The following is a 16,915-nucleotide window of genomic DNA, read 5'->3' on the forward strand; positions in this document are numbered from 1 at the left end:
TTATATTGTAGACCGAGAGACACTGCTTCCGGTCTGAATTGTAGGTAGGTGTCTGTGAGGGAAAGACGATGGAGTAGGCAGTTTTGATAGTGTGCTGTGGAAGCCACCAAGAGTTAGATTAATTTAGGTATGTCAATATTGTTGACCATGGAAGCATAAGTCTTCATGCAACCAATGTAAAGATGTTAAATAATTATGATTTCTATTTTTTCCAGCGCTTTAGTATATATGAGTTGGATGATAATTTGTAATTGTTGAATAACCCCATAATGTGCGAAAACCGTTCTGATAAAAATGCTATTTAGATATTTTACTTTGTAATGTTTCTAAGAGCTATATGTTATTTGATGGTTTGGAATTATAACGTTAGATAACACTTGCTGTTTTTGTAAGTCAGTTGTGAGCAATGTAACTTCAAATGTCAGATGTTTTTGTAAAGTTGCAAAATAATTTTGCTAAAAAAAGTCAGTGTTAATAATTTACCAAAATCACTACCGCCTCCCTATCCAGGTCACATGTTTTTTAAAGAAGTTGGATTTTCTTGAATGTTATCGTTTATCAGCCAAAAGAATTTCAGTTATGGCCATCATGGCACAGTGCTGAGCCTGTAGCTAGGATTTTTTTTTATGAGAGACAGGAATATATCGCCGTCCACTGGTGCGCTCTAGAGATGAGGCAATTTAATTTATTTGTTATGTGCACAGGCACCAAAGTTATCAGTTTTGAACAGGACCAGATGATTCAGTGCCTAAGGAGATGAATGTATTTTGGAGTGACTGTATTTATTTATTGGTATTGGGAGTTGCATTGCGCAGTCAATTCGTGTAAAGTTTTGCTGACAGTAACACAGAGTAAGCACACCACTCGCAGTCACAACGCGCCTCGTAGTAACTCCAGGTTTGTATCCATTCCACACGTCAGACACTCACTGAAAGTAATCGTAAAGTTCATTATTTCATTTATTTAAACAACTTTACAAGGTGCATTTTACAAAGTATGAACTGAAAAATACGTATTTTCATCGCACTTATTCCCCTTTCGTTTGTACATCACGGATTTCATCGAATCCCTTAAACAAAAATCTGATGGCATAAGGTCTGGCGATCTCTGTGCCCATTAATATTGCTACTGTGACCAATCCAGCGGTTAGAGGTAAGTGCGGTTGAGATTTTCCCACACAAGTCTGGTAAAATGTATCTCGGAGACCACACGCAATAGGACATATGTCCATACGAAGTTTCTTGCTCCAAACGAATTTTTTGTAATAGCACTGAATGATGGCCATTCCTCTTGGGACAACAATGGGCCCGAGTTGAATCCGTGTGGTACTTTAAGACTGATTATTTATTTAGAATTAAGAATGCCTTTCGCTGTATGATGCAAGTGGATCATATACAGACTGTCTGACTAGCTAGAAAGTATAGCAGCGTTGAATATGAGTTAATGCGACACACATACGCAATGGAACAAATGAACAGTGGATTGTCGTGGACTTGCAGTCGCACGTAATACTGGATCAAAAGTTCTGGCTGTGAAAGCCAGGTCACAGCGCAGCCACATACCGTGTGACGCTAAGATGTGAGCGACTGAACAGAGTTGGACTTTAAATCACTTGCCGAGATCGTTCAGGAACAAGTTGGTTCCTAGCCCGCGCAACTTTGAACGTTCGGCGCGTGGAAAGGCGGGCGCTAAAAGATTTAGGGCCGACGTGTTTACAACGGGCCGAGGCGCGCCTGGTTGGGAACACAGGCGGCCAGCCGGTTGTTGTTAAAGTCGGACACGAGGCGGACGACACGCGTTTGCACGCGGCGGATGACGTCACCAGGACACGCGCCCGCGTCGTCTGCCGCTCGGTACGGAGCACTTATCCGTGTCAGCTGACACAAGCCACGGGCGAAGATACGAATACGCAAGGATTTTCAACTTTCCCCGTTGATGTACACCCCTGGAAATTGAAATAAGAACACCGTGAATTCATTGTCCCAGGACGGGGAAACTTTATTGACACATTCCTGGGGTCAGATACATCACATGATCACACTGACAGAACCACAGGCACATAGTCACAGGCAACAGAGCATGCACAATGTCGGCACTAGTACAGTGTATATCCACCTTTCGCAGCAATGCAGGCTGCTATTCTCCCATGGAGACGATCGTAGAGATGCTGGATGTAGTCCTGTGGAACAACTTGCCATGCCATTTCCACCTGGCGCCTCAGTTGGACCAGCGTTCGTGCTGGACGTGCAGACCGCGTGAGACGACGCTTCATCCAGTCCCAAACATGCTCAATGGGGGACAGATCCGGAGATCTTGCTGGCCAGGGTAGTTGACTTACACCTTCTAGAGCACGTTGGGTGGCACGGGATACATGCGGACGTGCATTGTCCTGTTGGAACAGCAAGTTCCCTTGCCGGTCTAGGAATGGTAGAACGATGGGTTCGATGACGGTTTGGATGTACCGTGCACTATTCAGTGTCCCCTCGACTAATTGTGGCGCTCACCTGCACGGCGCCAAACACGCATACGACCATCATTGGCACCAAGGCAGAAGCGACTCTCATCGCTGAAGACGACACGTCTCCATTCGTCCCTCCATTCACGCCTGTCGCGACACCACTGGAGGCGGGCTGCACGATGTTGGGGCGTGAGCGGAAGACGGCCTAACGGTGTGCGGGACCGTAGCCCAGCTTCATGGAGACGGTTGCGAATGGTCCTCGCCGATACCCCAGGAGCAACAGTGTCCCTAATTTGCTGGGAAGTGGCGGTGCGGTCCCCTACGGCACTGCGTAGGATCCTACGGTCTTGGCGTGCATCCGTGCGTCGCTGCGGTCCGGTCCCAGGTCGACGGGCACGTGCACCTTCCGCCGACCACTGGCGACAACATCGATGTACTGTGGAGACCTCACGCCCCACGTGTTGAGCAATTCGGCGGTACGTCCACCCGGCCTCCCGCATGCCCACTATACGCCCTCGCTCAAAGTCCGTCAACTGCACATACGGTTCACGTCCACGCTGTCGCGGCATGCTACCAGTGTTAAAGACTGCGATGGAGCTCCGTATGCCACGGCAAACTGGCTGACACTGACGGCGGCGGTGCACAAATGCTGCGCAGCTAGCGCCATTCGACGGCCAACACCGCGGTTCCTGGTGTGTCCGCTGTGCCGTGCGTGTGATCATTGCTTGTACAGCCCTCTCGCAGTGTCCGGAGCAAGTATGGTGGGTCTGACACACCGGTGTCAATGTGTTCTTTTTTCCGTTTCCAGGAGTGTATATCAACACCTGTCGGCAGCTTAGGGTCTTGATTTAATTATCGTGTCATAATAAAAATTAGTTGATCACGTGACTTATGTTTTTATGTAACCAAAACAACTGCTTCTCATGCAAGTACACTTTACGTGGACAAACGTAAAGAAATCAATACAATTATTGTCGTTATTTTGTACTCAGTAGTAAGTTCTTCATGCTGATCAGAGGCAAGAGTTTCCTGTCACTGTCGGTAAATGCGAAAGTTGTCGGCAATGACGGAAACATGTTTTATGTAAGGTCTACGAAGTATTGAAGCGATGTTTGTTATGTGTTTGTTTTGTGTTTTTTAATTTTACTTTCTTTTCAGAAAATTGCGTTTTCAATAAATACTTATTTTTTAAATGTTTTGCAACACCCGTAAATTGTACGCAACAAATCAACAATGTTCTAGTAAAACCTGAATCGAACATTGGCAGTTTCAATTCTGCTGTAAATACTGTTAATTTTTAGGAAGATAACTTTGTGGAACAACAATGTTCCGTTGGTTATGCGGCCCTTTCTACTTCCTCAGCCAGTATGTAGACGGTTCCCTGCATGTGGTTACTAGGGGAGCGTAGTAACACACTGATCGCATACGCAGATGAAAAGATCGAACACACGTAATGCCCAATAGGTGTGCAACACACATACCGCACCGATAACGCGGTTATGATGTTAACTGACCCATGCTAATGAGAAAACTACCGTGATTTCCTTCACTTATGACAGTCTACGGTAGCCTATAGCATTTTTACAACTCTATGTACACATCGAAACACGTAATTGGAATATTCATCACACAACCTTCACATCACTTCAAGAACCTTCGTCAAGAGACGGGCTCTACGTGTACGGTATACGTGGTCTTTCAGAGTCTCTGCATCAAACGCGAATTAGTGATAGATCACGTGACGGCGAACACGTTTTCTTAGAGACAAACTGCTCGCTGACTCTCCCCAGTAACGCTAAGCGCCCTTTAGTATTCTCCGGTCCGGTGTCGACGAAATTTCATCAAATTAAGAGGATCTGCTAAGCAGGTGCGCTGCGTTGTTCCTCCCTACCCTAGCTAGAGGGATTTTCAGCAAGTAAACCTCAAGAATGTCTCGAAGCGAACAAAGATACTTGAAAGAAACTTTCATTTTGCTAGGCCTATCCCCTATCATACGGAGCAGATTCCTGGATTACGGGCGACACATAAGGCATTCGCACGCCGAAGATTGCCTACAGCCTGCAGCCTCACTTGGGCATAACTATGGGAGGTGACTGCATCGCCACCGCAGGTCACGGTCAGTCTGCAGGCACTGTGTAGTCCACTCCCAGTAATCGTCATAACTGGCGGAAGCACCAATACCAGTGTATAAGGGGCGATCAAAAGGTTTCCCATTGGTGGGGTTATTGTAGCGTATGTGGAACGTACAGCGACTGCGATGCACACACATGTAGGCAAGGCATTATTGTGCCAACCCCAACTACGGCGACGTGAATACCAAACGCGTCCAAACGGGAGCAACTAGCTGTTCTTCTTTTCTTGGCCGCCCGAGTATAAACACCGGCAGCTGTTCATCGCAGAATGGAGAATCTGTATCGGACAGCTGAAAGCACACCAGCTCGAGTGCGGAGCGACCGCCCTATAGTCCTGGTCTGTCGCAGTGCGGTCACCGCGCATTCCGTCCCTTTAACAAGGCCTTTCAGGGCCGAGAGGTCCAGAAGGAGGAAGATGCGCAGCACCCAGTTGCGGACTTCTTCACGCAGAACACCGCGCCCCCTTTTTTTTAGTCACCAGTCTTCCTCTCCTCTCACAAGTTTTTCATCTCAGAGTAGCCCTTGCAATCTACGTCCTCACCTTTTTGCTGAATGTTTTCCAGTCTCTATCTTCCTCTACCTCGATTCTCTTCACTTCTAGTTTTCCGACAGTCCATGTTTCGTTACCATACAATGCTTCAAACGTAAATTCTAGAAATTTGTTCCTCTCATTAAAGCCTTTGTTTGATACTAGTAGACTTCTCTCGGCCAGGATTCACTGTTTGCCTCTACTAGTCTGCTTTCTATGTCTTTATTAATTCGTCCGTCGTGGGTTATTTTGCATTCAGTGTAGCAGAGTTCCTTAACTTCGTCTATTGATTACAAATTTTGATGTTAAGGTTCTCGTTTCATTTCTCCCACTTCTGATTACTTCGCTCTTTTTCCGGTTTATTCGCAGTCCATTCTCTGTACTCATCAGACTGTTCATTCTATTCAACAGATCCTATAATTCTTCTCCACTTTCACTGAGAATAGTAATGTTATCAGCGAATCTTATTATTAATATCCTTTGACCCCGACTTTTAATTCCACTCTTGTACCTTTCTTTTGTTTCCATCATTGCTTCTTTGATGTACGGATTCAACAAATGGGGCGAAAGACTACGTCCCTCTCTTATGCCCTTTTTAATCCCAGCAGTTCCTTCTTGGCTTCCCACTCTTATTTTTCTCTATTGGTTCTCGTACCAATTCTATACTACCCGTCTGTCCCTGCAGCTTACCCCTATTTTTCTCAGAATTTCGAACATCTTGCACCATTTTACATTTACGCTTTTTCCAGAGGGATAAATCTAATGAGGAGGAGGGGGACACCGCCTTAACGTAGCACTGTCCGTGCGGGCGAGGAGGTTTGCGTGCTCCGGATCCGGAGGGCTACGCCGGCGATAGCGTAGCTACCAGCAGGGTCACCCACGCCGCAGGCCGAAGGGGAGGAGCCAGACAAAGTGTGTCCCACAACGATCTATCGCCCCTCTTTCCTATCCCAAACCTGTCCTCACCATTTCCTTTTCCTGTCATTCCATGGTATATGCACAAAAGGGCAGAAAGACCTCTATAGGCGTGGAGAAGCCAATCTTTCTACGGGAGAAAACCCCGAATGAAAAATCCTGGTCCTCCAGGTTGGGGGTTGGCGACGGGCTACCAACCCGTCGTGGAAAAAATAATCATCGGTACTAGCATCACAGAAGAGCCTCGGATAGGACTGATCTCTGTAAAACGACCTAAGCAAGAACAAGGACAACGGAATGAAATACAACTAGGGACCTGTGGAATGTCAGAAGCCTATACCAGCCTGGGGCAGCAAAATGTGTAGTAAGGGAGGCAGATAAGTATCAAATTGATCTATTGGCCCTGCAGGAAACAAGGTGGACAGAAACCGGAGCTACAGAAATGGAAAACTATGTCATATTCCATGGAGCCTCAGAAACATACCACTCACTAGGAACTGGTTTTGCAGTGAAGAAATCACTCTGTACCACTCTCATAGATTTTAAATCAATCAACCCCAGAATCTCACTCCTAACCATAGACACGGGAAAACACAAACTCACATATATAAATTGTCATGCCCCAACCGAAGAAAGCGATGACATCAAAAAAGATATTTTCTACGAGGAATTAGAAACGGTTTTAGACAATGTACCAAGTGAACATTACAAAATTGTCCTTGGAGATTTTAATGCGAAAATAGGGAAAGAAGCAGCCTTCACGGGGACCATCGGAAAGCACAGTTTACATGATGTGAGCAGTGATAACGGCACTAGGCTGGTTAGCTTTGCGACTGCAAAAGGCTTGTTTATAAGTAGTACTGATTTCGACAGGAAGAGAATATATAAAGGAACCTGGGTGTCTCCAGATGGGAAAACAGTGAACCAAATTGACGACCTAATTATAGAGAAGAGAATAAAGAAGTGGATACAAAATGTTAGAACGGCAAGAGGTGCGGAATGTGGATCAGACCACTTCCTTGTCAGAGGAAGGATGAAAACAATATGGAGAGCCAGGAAGCACAAAAGAATGCAAAGAGTCACTCGATATGACCATGAGAGTCTGACTGAAGATACTATAAGAAGAACTTTCAAGATAGCACTAACAAACCGTTTTGAGGCTTTGAATGAAGAGGAAGGAGATACTGTGGTAGATCAGAACTGGAAGGCGATTGCAGAGACCATTAAAGAAACAGCCCAAGAAGTAATCCCAAAGCGAACTAGGCGAAAAAGAGCGTGGTTCAATGAGGAGTGTGAGGGAGCTATCAGGGAGGGACAACGGGCCAAACTACTGTGGATACAGAGCAATATGCAAGAAGAAGAAAAGTCGAAGTTTGAAGAAACACGACGGCAGACCCAAGCCACATTGAGGAAAGCAAAGAGAAAATATGTTAAAAGTATCATGGAGGAAGCTGAACAAGACTTTCATGGAAATAGGTATAAAGAACTTTATAGAAAAGTGAAAAGTTTTAAAGGAGGGACATACCATCCACACAGATTCATAAAAGATGCCAATGGAAGAATGTTAACAGAAGATCAAAAAATTGGAAGAAGATGGATGGAATACTTCAGAGAATTACTAAACTCTGATGAACCAACCGAACTACTTGAGTTTGATGAACCAGTAACAGTAGACCCAGAATATCCTCCACCCACCATTGAAGAGATAAGGAACCAGATTAAAAACCTTAAGAATGGTAAAAGTCCAGGTGAGGACGGTATTCCTGCTGAACTTCTCAAGGCTGGGGACGAAATCCTCTGTTTCAAAATCCACAAGCTAATCGAGCAAATTTGGGTAAAACATGAAATACCAGAGGAATGGAAGGTAGCTGTGATATGCCCCATATATAAAAAGAAAGACAAATCCGTATGTGACAACTACAGGGACATAGCGCTACTCAACACTTGTTATAAGATCTTCTCCAACTGCCTATTAGAACGAATGAAACCTATAGCAACAGACATAATTGGAGAATACCATGGAGGTTTCCAGGCAGGGCGATCAACCACGGACCAGATTTTTGTCCTAAAACAGGTCTGTGAAAAAATGCACGAATACGGACGAGAGATACATCTCCTGTTTGTAGACTTCAAGAAGGCTTAGGACAGTATACATAGACCTAGCCTGATTAGAACTATGACAGAGTTTGGTATACCAAAGAAGTTGGTCAAACTGGTAGAGGTATGCCTAAATGACACAAAACTTGAGGTTAAGGTAGGCAATTAAATGACAGAAAGCTTCCAAGTTGTAACAGGATTACGCTAAGGAGATGGGCTATCACCTGTCCTCTTCAACCTGGCACTTGAGAAGGTAATGCGGGATTTCGACAAAGAAAACATCAAGGACATTCAAATTGGTAATGAACAAATTACATATCTGGCCTATGCAGACGACATTGCACTATTAGCATGCACACAAGAAGATCTGAAGAGAAGTATCCAGACCTTGGAGTTATTGGCAGCTAGGATCGGTCTACAAATTAGCTCTGAAAAGACAGAGTATATGACCATAGGAAGAAAGATCCAGAACTCTCAAGATTTAATTGTGAACAACACCAGGTATAAACATGTGAAAGAGTTCAAATACCTTGGATCATTTTTTACAGAAGTAACGTCAACTGAAGCAGAGATAAAAGCACGACTGCAGGCGGGAAACAGATAGTATCACTCTCTAGACCCTATATTAAAATGTAGAAGTGTCTCGCAACAACTAAAGCTACGGTTTTGTAAGACATTAATAATGCCAGTAGTACATTATGGTTCTCAAACCCGGAGCACTCGAAAACGAGACCTTAAGCGACTGCTAACATTTGAAAGGAAAGTCCTCAGGAAAATATTTGGACCAGTCAGAGATCAGACTACTGGAGAATGGAGAAGACGCCATAACACTGAATTAGAAGAGCTGTACAAGGAGCCTAACATCTTGGGAGTGATGAGAAGCAAAAGGCTGCAATGGGCTGGACATGTTGTTAGAATGGAGGCAACAAGATGGCCCAAAATCACAATGGACTGGATCCCGTCAGACGGCAGACCAGTGGGAGGACCTAGAAAGAGGTGGATCGATGGAGTGAGAGAAGACCTGTCGCAGCTGGGAGTCACGGAAAACTGGAGACAGATAGCAGAAGGCAGAGACGGATGGAGAGCTCTAACTGTGGTGGCGCGCGGTCCGCTGGGCCTGATCGCGTGAAGAATGAAGAAGAAGAAGAAGAAGGAGGGGGAGGAGGAGGAAACTAGTATTTAACGTCCCGTCCACCTCGAGGTCGTTAGAAACAGAGCACAAACTCGGATAGGGCAAGGGTGGAGAAGGAAAGCGGCCGCGCCCTTTCGAAGGAACCGTCCCGGCATTTCCCTTAAGCTATTTAGGAAAATCACGGAAAGCCTAAATCAGGATGGCCGGACGCGGATTTGAGCCGTCGTCCTCCCAAATCAGAGTCTAGTGTGCTAGCCACTGCGCTATCCCGCTCGACACAAACCGTATGAATGCGTCTTGATCTTTTTTTCTTTAGTCTTGCTTTCATTATCAACCACAATGTCAGAAACGCCTCTCTGCTGCCTTTGCCTTTCGTACAGCCAAACTGGTCGTTATCTGACACACCCTCAGTTTTCTGTTCCGTCCTTCTGTATATTGTTCTTGTCAGCAACTTTGATACAGGAGCTGCTCAGCTGATTGTGCGACAACTGTCGCACTTGACGGTTCTTGTAATCTTCGGAAATGTGTGGACGATGTTTTCCGTAGGCTACGTCTGACGGTATATCGCCAACGTCAATGGTCTTTTGTTGCCACTTACCCCAATCATTTTAGAATTTATTCGATCTTATCGAGCCTTCAGTTGACTCTTGCGGCCTATCCGCTCTGTCCCTGGCATTAACAGTCGAATTATCATCGCATGCCTATTGTTACCGCCCTTGCTTTTAATTTCACCGAAGATCGTTTTGACTTTCTTATATGCTGAGTGAGTTCTTCCGACAGTCATTTCTGTTTCGATATCTTTACGTGTTTCATGGAGCCATTTTGCCTTAGCTTCCATGCACTTCCCACTTGTTTCATTCCTATGTGACTTATATTCTTGTATTCCTGAGTTTCCTTGGGCAGTGTTGTACTTCATTCTTTCGTCGATTAACTGGAGTATCTTTTGTTACCTATGGCTTCTTCGCTGTTATCTTCCGTGTGCCAGTGGTTTTTTTTTTCAGCTTCTGTGAAGGCCCTGTTTAGAGACGTACACTTAAAATACGTACTCTGCTACTCTTTATCGCAGTATTCGAATCCTTAGCCAATTGCAAACTCGTCTCACTGTTTGTCAGTATTTTTGTATCCCACTTCCTTCTACACTGAATCTTCTGGACAACTCTGTTAACTTGTCTATTCCTTGTCGTAATAAATTGTGACCTGAACCTAAGTCTGCTCCTCGGTATGCCTCACAATGAAATATCTGTTTTCGCAATTTCTGCCTGACCATTATGTACTCCGACTGAAATCTTCCCGTATCAGCACGCCTTTCCCAAGCATATCCCTTCGTCTTGCGATTCTTTAAGAGGGTATTCCGTATCACTAGCTGAAATATATTGCAGAACTCAGCTAGTTTTACCAAACGGGTGACTTCAACTTGGTGCATCGGTGGTATGATTGCCTCAGTCCTGACGACAATTTTGCTGACTGTCATATCGATTCTGTACCGTGCGGCCTTCGAGTGGAAGCTTTTTGATCGCCCCTTATACTACAAAAGAACATCTAGTCTTGGCACGAAGTGTCAGCGAACATTTTCACTGCAGCAGTGCCTGTTACCCTATGATATGGTCTATCAACTCTATACGTTTGATGGAAAAACTTTGAAACAAGCGTAAATACGGGCCGCGTTTATTGGGAGCCGGAGCTTCTGTGGACATTGTAGTGCTAACTAACAATGTGAAGTGCTTGGATTCGAGAGCGCTTCCTTAATATTATCCACAGTCGACTATCGATAATTGAAAGATCGGGTGACCTCAGAAAATGTTCGAATAACTGAGAGTTCGAATCAGCGAAAGCTTAACTGATCAAGGTGTGATCGAGAAACAGTCAAAACCAGAAACTCCCCACAACTCACGATTCTTTAACGAATAGAGCACCCCTATATAAATCAGTATCTCAGTATTTATGACGTCATGTCTCCAGAACTATAAAGGTTACAATGATATAATTTTGCAGGTACATTCAGTGGTAAATGTGGATACTGCCTGCAAAATATGTGGGTACTTAAGGGATAATAAACTGAAAAAATATGTCATGCCTGGAGCTGAAGTTTTGCTGCGTGGACGGCGGGAGTGTAGTAAGGGATCGACTTTTTCCCTTGCGCCATTTAGTAGACGGTGTCTTCCGAACAAATTTGAAATTACATGTAACGTTTGGTTTGAAGTCGATGGCTGCTCTCAGTACATGCACAGTTTGTAACTAAAATGCTTCTTAATACGTAAAATAAGGAAACGCGGTTCTGCCTCGAGTAAGCACAATTTTTCTTCTTTTACCACCCACACATGTTTTGGAGTAATTGCTCCATCTTCAGTGGGTTTTATTTATTACCTGTCGAACAATATACAAGGAATTTATGCAATATGATGTTTATCAGGTTTTTGAGATTGAAGTATTTACGTTAATATAACAATTGACAGAAATATTAACATGAACAATAAATATATACCTTATCACTGCGAACTGTTGATCACAAGCATGTTTGATATCTGCAGCACACCTAAGCTATTACTTTCCAGTACGTTATCTCCAATTAATGAGCGTTTATCATTGTTTTGTTACGTAATTTCTCACAACTTTTAAGGCAAGTATGATGTTATCCCTTTTTTTCTTCTTTCTGTAGCACTACTGTCGTTATATTATGCTGTATTGTAAAAAAAGGTTCACAATTTCACTCTTTGACTAGCAGTTCGTAAGATACAGTACTATTTTTTTCAAAAATTTGTGTTGAAATCTATGCTGCTTGTGAATAGGCTTTATCAAATGGTAATTGGGTTGGGGGAGCAGACTACATACGTAAATTTGTGTGTATTTACTTTTTGTAGACCTCACGTTTTCGTTCATCGACAGGATGTTTGAGTGGAGCTTGCTAACGCACACGGTTTCACAGTTTCTGTGATGTTCACTTGCTCTGCCATCTTGTAGTCTGACTGGGAACGTGTGTGTGTGTGTGTGTGTGTGTGTGTGTGTGTGTGTGTGTGTGTGTGTGTGTCTGTTTGTTAGTGTGTCTTGATTTCCTAATAATTCCTTTAGAGCTGAGAACAGGGACCCATTGCATATTACTGTGTATTCCTTCATCACTTCTTTCCCGTCCACTATGGCTCTTTGTAAGTGGTAATTTCCTCCTGTTATAAGTTTCTGTGGAGGGCTATTGCTGCATTTAAGAATTTTTAAGTCTGTTGGCTTGTGTTTCTTGCCCATGAGATGATCTTCAGATATTGTTGTTGTGGTCTTCAGTCTGTGTGTGTCTGTTTGTTAGTGTGTCTTGATTTCCTAATAATTCCTTTAGAGCTGAGAACAGGGAACCATTGCATATTACTGTGTATTCCTTCATCACTTCTTTCCCGTCCACTATGGCTCTTTGTAAGTGGTAATTTCCTCCTGTTATAAGTTTCTGTGGAGGGCTATTGCTGCATTTAAGAATTTTTAAGTCTGTTGGCTTGTGTTTCTTGCCCATGAGATGATCTTCAGATATTGTTGTTGTGGTCTTCAGTCCAGAGACTGGCTTCATGCAGCTCTCCATGCGACTCTATCCTGTGAAAGCTTCTTCATCACCCAGTACCTACTGCAACCTACAGCCTTCTGAATCTGTTTAGTGTATTCATCTCTTGTTCTCCCTCTACGATTTTTGCCCTCCACTCTGCCCTCCAGTTTCAAATTGGTGATCCCTTGATGCCTCACAATATGCCCTACCAACTGATCCCTTCTTCTAGTTAAGTTGTGCCACAAATTTCCCATCTCTTCAATTCTGTTCAATACCTCCTCATGTGATCTACCCATCTAATCTAAAGCATTCTTCTGTAGCATCACATTTCGAACGTTTCTATTCTCTTCTTGCCTAAACTATTTATCGTCCACGTTTCACTTCCATACGTGGCTACACTCCATTCAAATACTTTCAGAAACGACTTCCTGACACTTAAATCTATACTCGATGTTAACAAATTTCTCTTCTTCAGAAACCCTTCCCTTGCCATTGCCAGTCTACATTTTATATCCTCTCTACTTCGACCATCATCAGTTATTTTGCTCCCTAAATAGCAAAACTACTTTACTACTTTAAGTGTCTCATTTCATAATCTAATTCCCGCAGCGTCACCCGACATAATTCGACTACATTCCATTATCCTCGTTTTGCTTTTTTTGATGTTCATCTTATATCTTCCTTTCAAGACACTGTCTATGCCGTTCAGCTGCTCTTCCAGGTCCTTTGCTGTCTGTGACAGAATTACAATGTCATCGGCAAACCTCAAAGTTTTTATTTCTTCTCCATGGATTTTAATTACAACTCTGAATTTTTCTTTGGTTTCCTTTACTGCTTGCTCAATATACAGATTGAATAACATCGGGAATAGGCTACAACCCTGTCTCACTCCCTACCCAACCACTGCTTGCCTTACATGTCCCTGGATTCTTATAATTGCCATCTGGTCTCTGAACAATTTGTAAATAGCCTTTCGCTCCCTGTATTTTACCCCTGCGACCTTCAGAATTTGAAAGAGAGTATTCCAGTCAACATTGTCAAAAGCTTTCTCTAAGTCTACAAATGCTAGAAACGTAGGTTTGCCTTTCCTTAATCTTTCTTCTAAGATAAGTCGTAGGGTCAGTATTGCTTCACGTGTTCCAACATTTCTACGGAATTCCAACCTGATCTTCCCCGAGGTCGGCTTCTACCAGTTTTTCCATTCGTCTGTAAAGAATTCGTGTTAGTTATTTGCAGCTGTGACTTATTAAACTGATAGTTCGGTAATTTTCACATCTGTCAACACCTGCTTTCTTTGGGATTGGAATTATTATATTCTTCTTGAAGTCAGAGGGTATTTCGCCTGTCTCATACATCTTGCTCACCAGATGGTAGAGTTTTGTTAGGTCTGGCTCTCCCAAGGCTGTCAGTAGTTCTAATGGAATGTTGTCTACTTCCGGGGCCTTGTTTCGACTTAGGTCTTTCAGTGCTCTGTCAAACTCTTCACGCAGTATCATATCTCCTATTCCATCTTCATCTACATTCTCTTCCATTTCTGTAATATTGTCCTCAAGAACATCGCCCTTGTATAGACCCTCTATATACTCCTTCCACCTTTCTGCTTTCCCTTCTTTGCTTAGAACTGGGTTTCCATCTGAGCTCTTGATATTTATGCAAGTGGTTCTCTTTTCTCCTGTAGGCAGTATCTATCTTACCCCCTAGTGATATGTGGCTCTACATCCTTACATTTGTCTTCCAGCCATCCCTGCTTAGCCATTTTGCACTTCCTGTCGATCTCATTTTTGAGACGTTTCTATTCCTTTTTGCCTGCTTCATTTACTGCATTTTTGTATTTTATCCTTTCATCAATTAAATTCAGTATCTCTTCTGTTACCCAAGGATTTCTACTAGCCCTCGCCTTTTTATCTACTTGATCCTCTGCTTCCTTCACTACTTCATTCCTCAAAGCTACCCATTCTTCTTCTACTGTATTTCTTTCCCCCATTCTTGTCAATCGTTCCCTAATGCTCTCCCTGAAGCTCTCTACAACCTCTGGTTCTTTCAGTTTATCCAGGTCCCATGTCCTTAAATTCTCACCCTTTTGCAGTTTCTTCAGTTTTAATCTACAGTTTATAACCAACAGATTGTGGTCAGAGTCCACATCTGTCCCTGGAAATGTCTTACAATTTAAAACCTGGTTCCTGAATCTCTGCCTTACTATTATATAATCTATCTGATACCTTCTAGTATCTCCAGGCTTCTTCCTTCTTTCATGGTTCTTGAACCAAGTGTTAGCTATGATTAAGTTATGCTCTGCAAAATTCTACCAGGCGGCTTCCTCTTTCATTTCTTCCCCCCCAATCCATATTCACCTACTACGTTTCCTTCTCTCCCTTTTCCTACTATCGAGTTCCAGTCACCCATGACTATTAAATTTTCTTCTCCCTTCACTATCTGAATAATTTCTTTTATCTCATCATACATTTCATCAATCTCTTCGTCATCTGCGGAGCTAGTTGTCACATAAATTTATACTGCTGTGGTAGGTGTGGGCTTCGTATCTGTCTTGGCCACAATAATGGGTTCACTATGCTGTTTGTAGTAGCTTATCCGCATTCCTATTTTCCTATTCATTATTAAACCTACTCCTGCATTACCCCTATTTGATTTTGTATTTATAACCCTGTATTCACCTGACCAGAAGTCTTGTTCCTTCTGCCACCGAACTTCACTAATTCCCGCTATATCTAATTTTAACCTATCCATTTCCCTTTTTAAATTTTCTAACCTACCTGCCCGATTAAAGGATCTGACATTCCATGCTCCGATCCGTAGAACGCCAGTTTTCTTTCTCCTGAGTAGACCCCACCCGGAGATCCGAATGGGGGACTATTTTACCTCCGGAATATTTTACCCAAGAGGACGCCATCGTCATTTAACCATACTGTAAAGCTGCATGCCCTCGGGAAAAAATATGGCTGTAGTTTCCCCTTGCTTTCAGCGATATCTTCAGATAAGGACGTACAATTCGCAAAACAAGAACTATGCCTTCTAGAAAGAGGACTCAAATACAGTGTCAACACAGAGGCTACACAGAAGACAACAGGTAACTTAATAACGGAAAGTGAGACAAGAAGAGAAGTACAACATCTCTAATTTGAATACAGGGCTAACAATACAGCTAATAGCTGAGAAAATAGGGCGCATAATAAAGGAAAACAAAAATAACATACTCACAGGAACAAAAAACATCCGGAAAAATAATAAATAAATTTATAAACAAGAGAGGTCTCATCACAAGTTCAGACAAGAGCGACTCCATGATAGTAATAAAACAGGAACAGTTCACAAATGAAAGCCTAGAATTATACACGAGAACAACGTAATAAAACTAACCAGTGACCTAACACATAGGTACCAGAAAGATACACAGACACTTTTAAAAAACATTTCACACGTAATCTCAAAACGGGAAGTAAAATGGCTGAAACAAAAGAACCCAAGGACGCCCACTCTAAACGGCCTATCAAAGATCTATAAACAGGATACACCAGTACAGCCACTCATAAATTACAGAACTACATCCACATATCACTCTCTCTTACGGAAACATTGTACGTACACAAATGGCAGAAGTATACACACACTGAAGAGCTTATGGAAAATGTCAAATACATCAACATAGTAACAAAAGCCAAACTCATATCATTTGACATCGCATCCACCACAGAAACCATCAACATCATCAAATAAATTAGAACAACAAAAAGACAATCCCAAATCCCACATAAAAGAAATATCAAACATTCTAAAATTAATCACAGAACATGACTATGCCACTTTGACAACCAGTTCCTCTCACAACGGAACAGGCTCCCCATGGGATCATCTTCAGTGTAACATCTTCGTAAATCACACTGAAAACAAAATATTTGAAATCCTAGCAATACCCAAACAATACAGAATAATATGCTGGTATCGTTGTGTAGACGACGTCATACACCCTTATAGGTGAAACAGATAAAATTCACCTTACACTCAGAAAAGGACAAAAAACTAAATTTGTTAGCTATCACAACACAGACATATTACCCAATACCAATTTTTCAAATTCCGAAACCCACAAGTTGTAGCGCAATAATATATTAACAAATAA

At 42.9% G+C, this 16,915-nt stretch overlaps 1 protein-coding gene across 1 annotated transcript in view; it reads left to right on the forward strand.

Annotated features, from left to right (window-relative positions):
• Positions 1-16,915, forward strand: part of LOC126106274 (activating transcription factor 3) — a 609,251-nt gene that overhangs the window by 192,662 nt on the left and 399,674 nt on the right. The window lies entirely within an intron of this gene.

The sequence above is a fragment of the Schistocerca cancellata genome, chromosome 10, assembly GCF_023864275.1.
Source record: "Schistocerca cancellata isolate TAMUIC-IGC-003103 chromosome 10, iqSchCanc2.1, whole genome shotgun sequence".
NCBI lineage: Eukaryota > Metazoa > Arthropoda > Insecta > Orthoptera > Acrididae > Schistocerca > Schistocerca cancellata.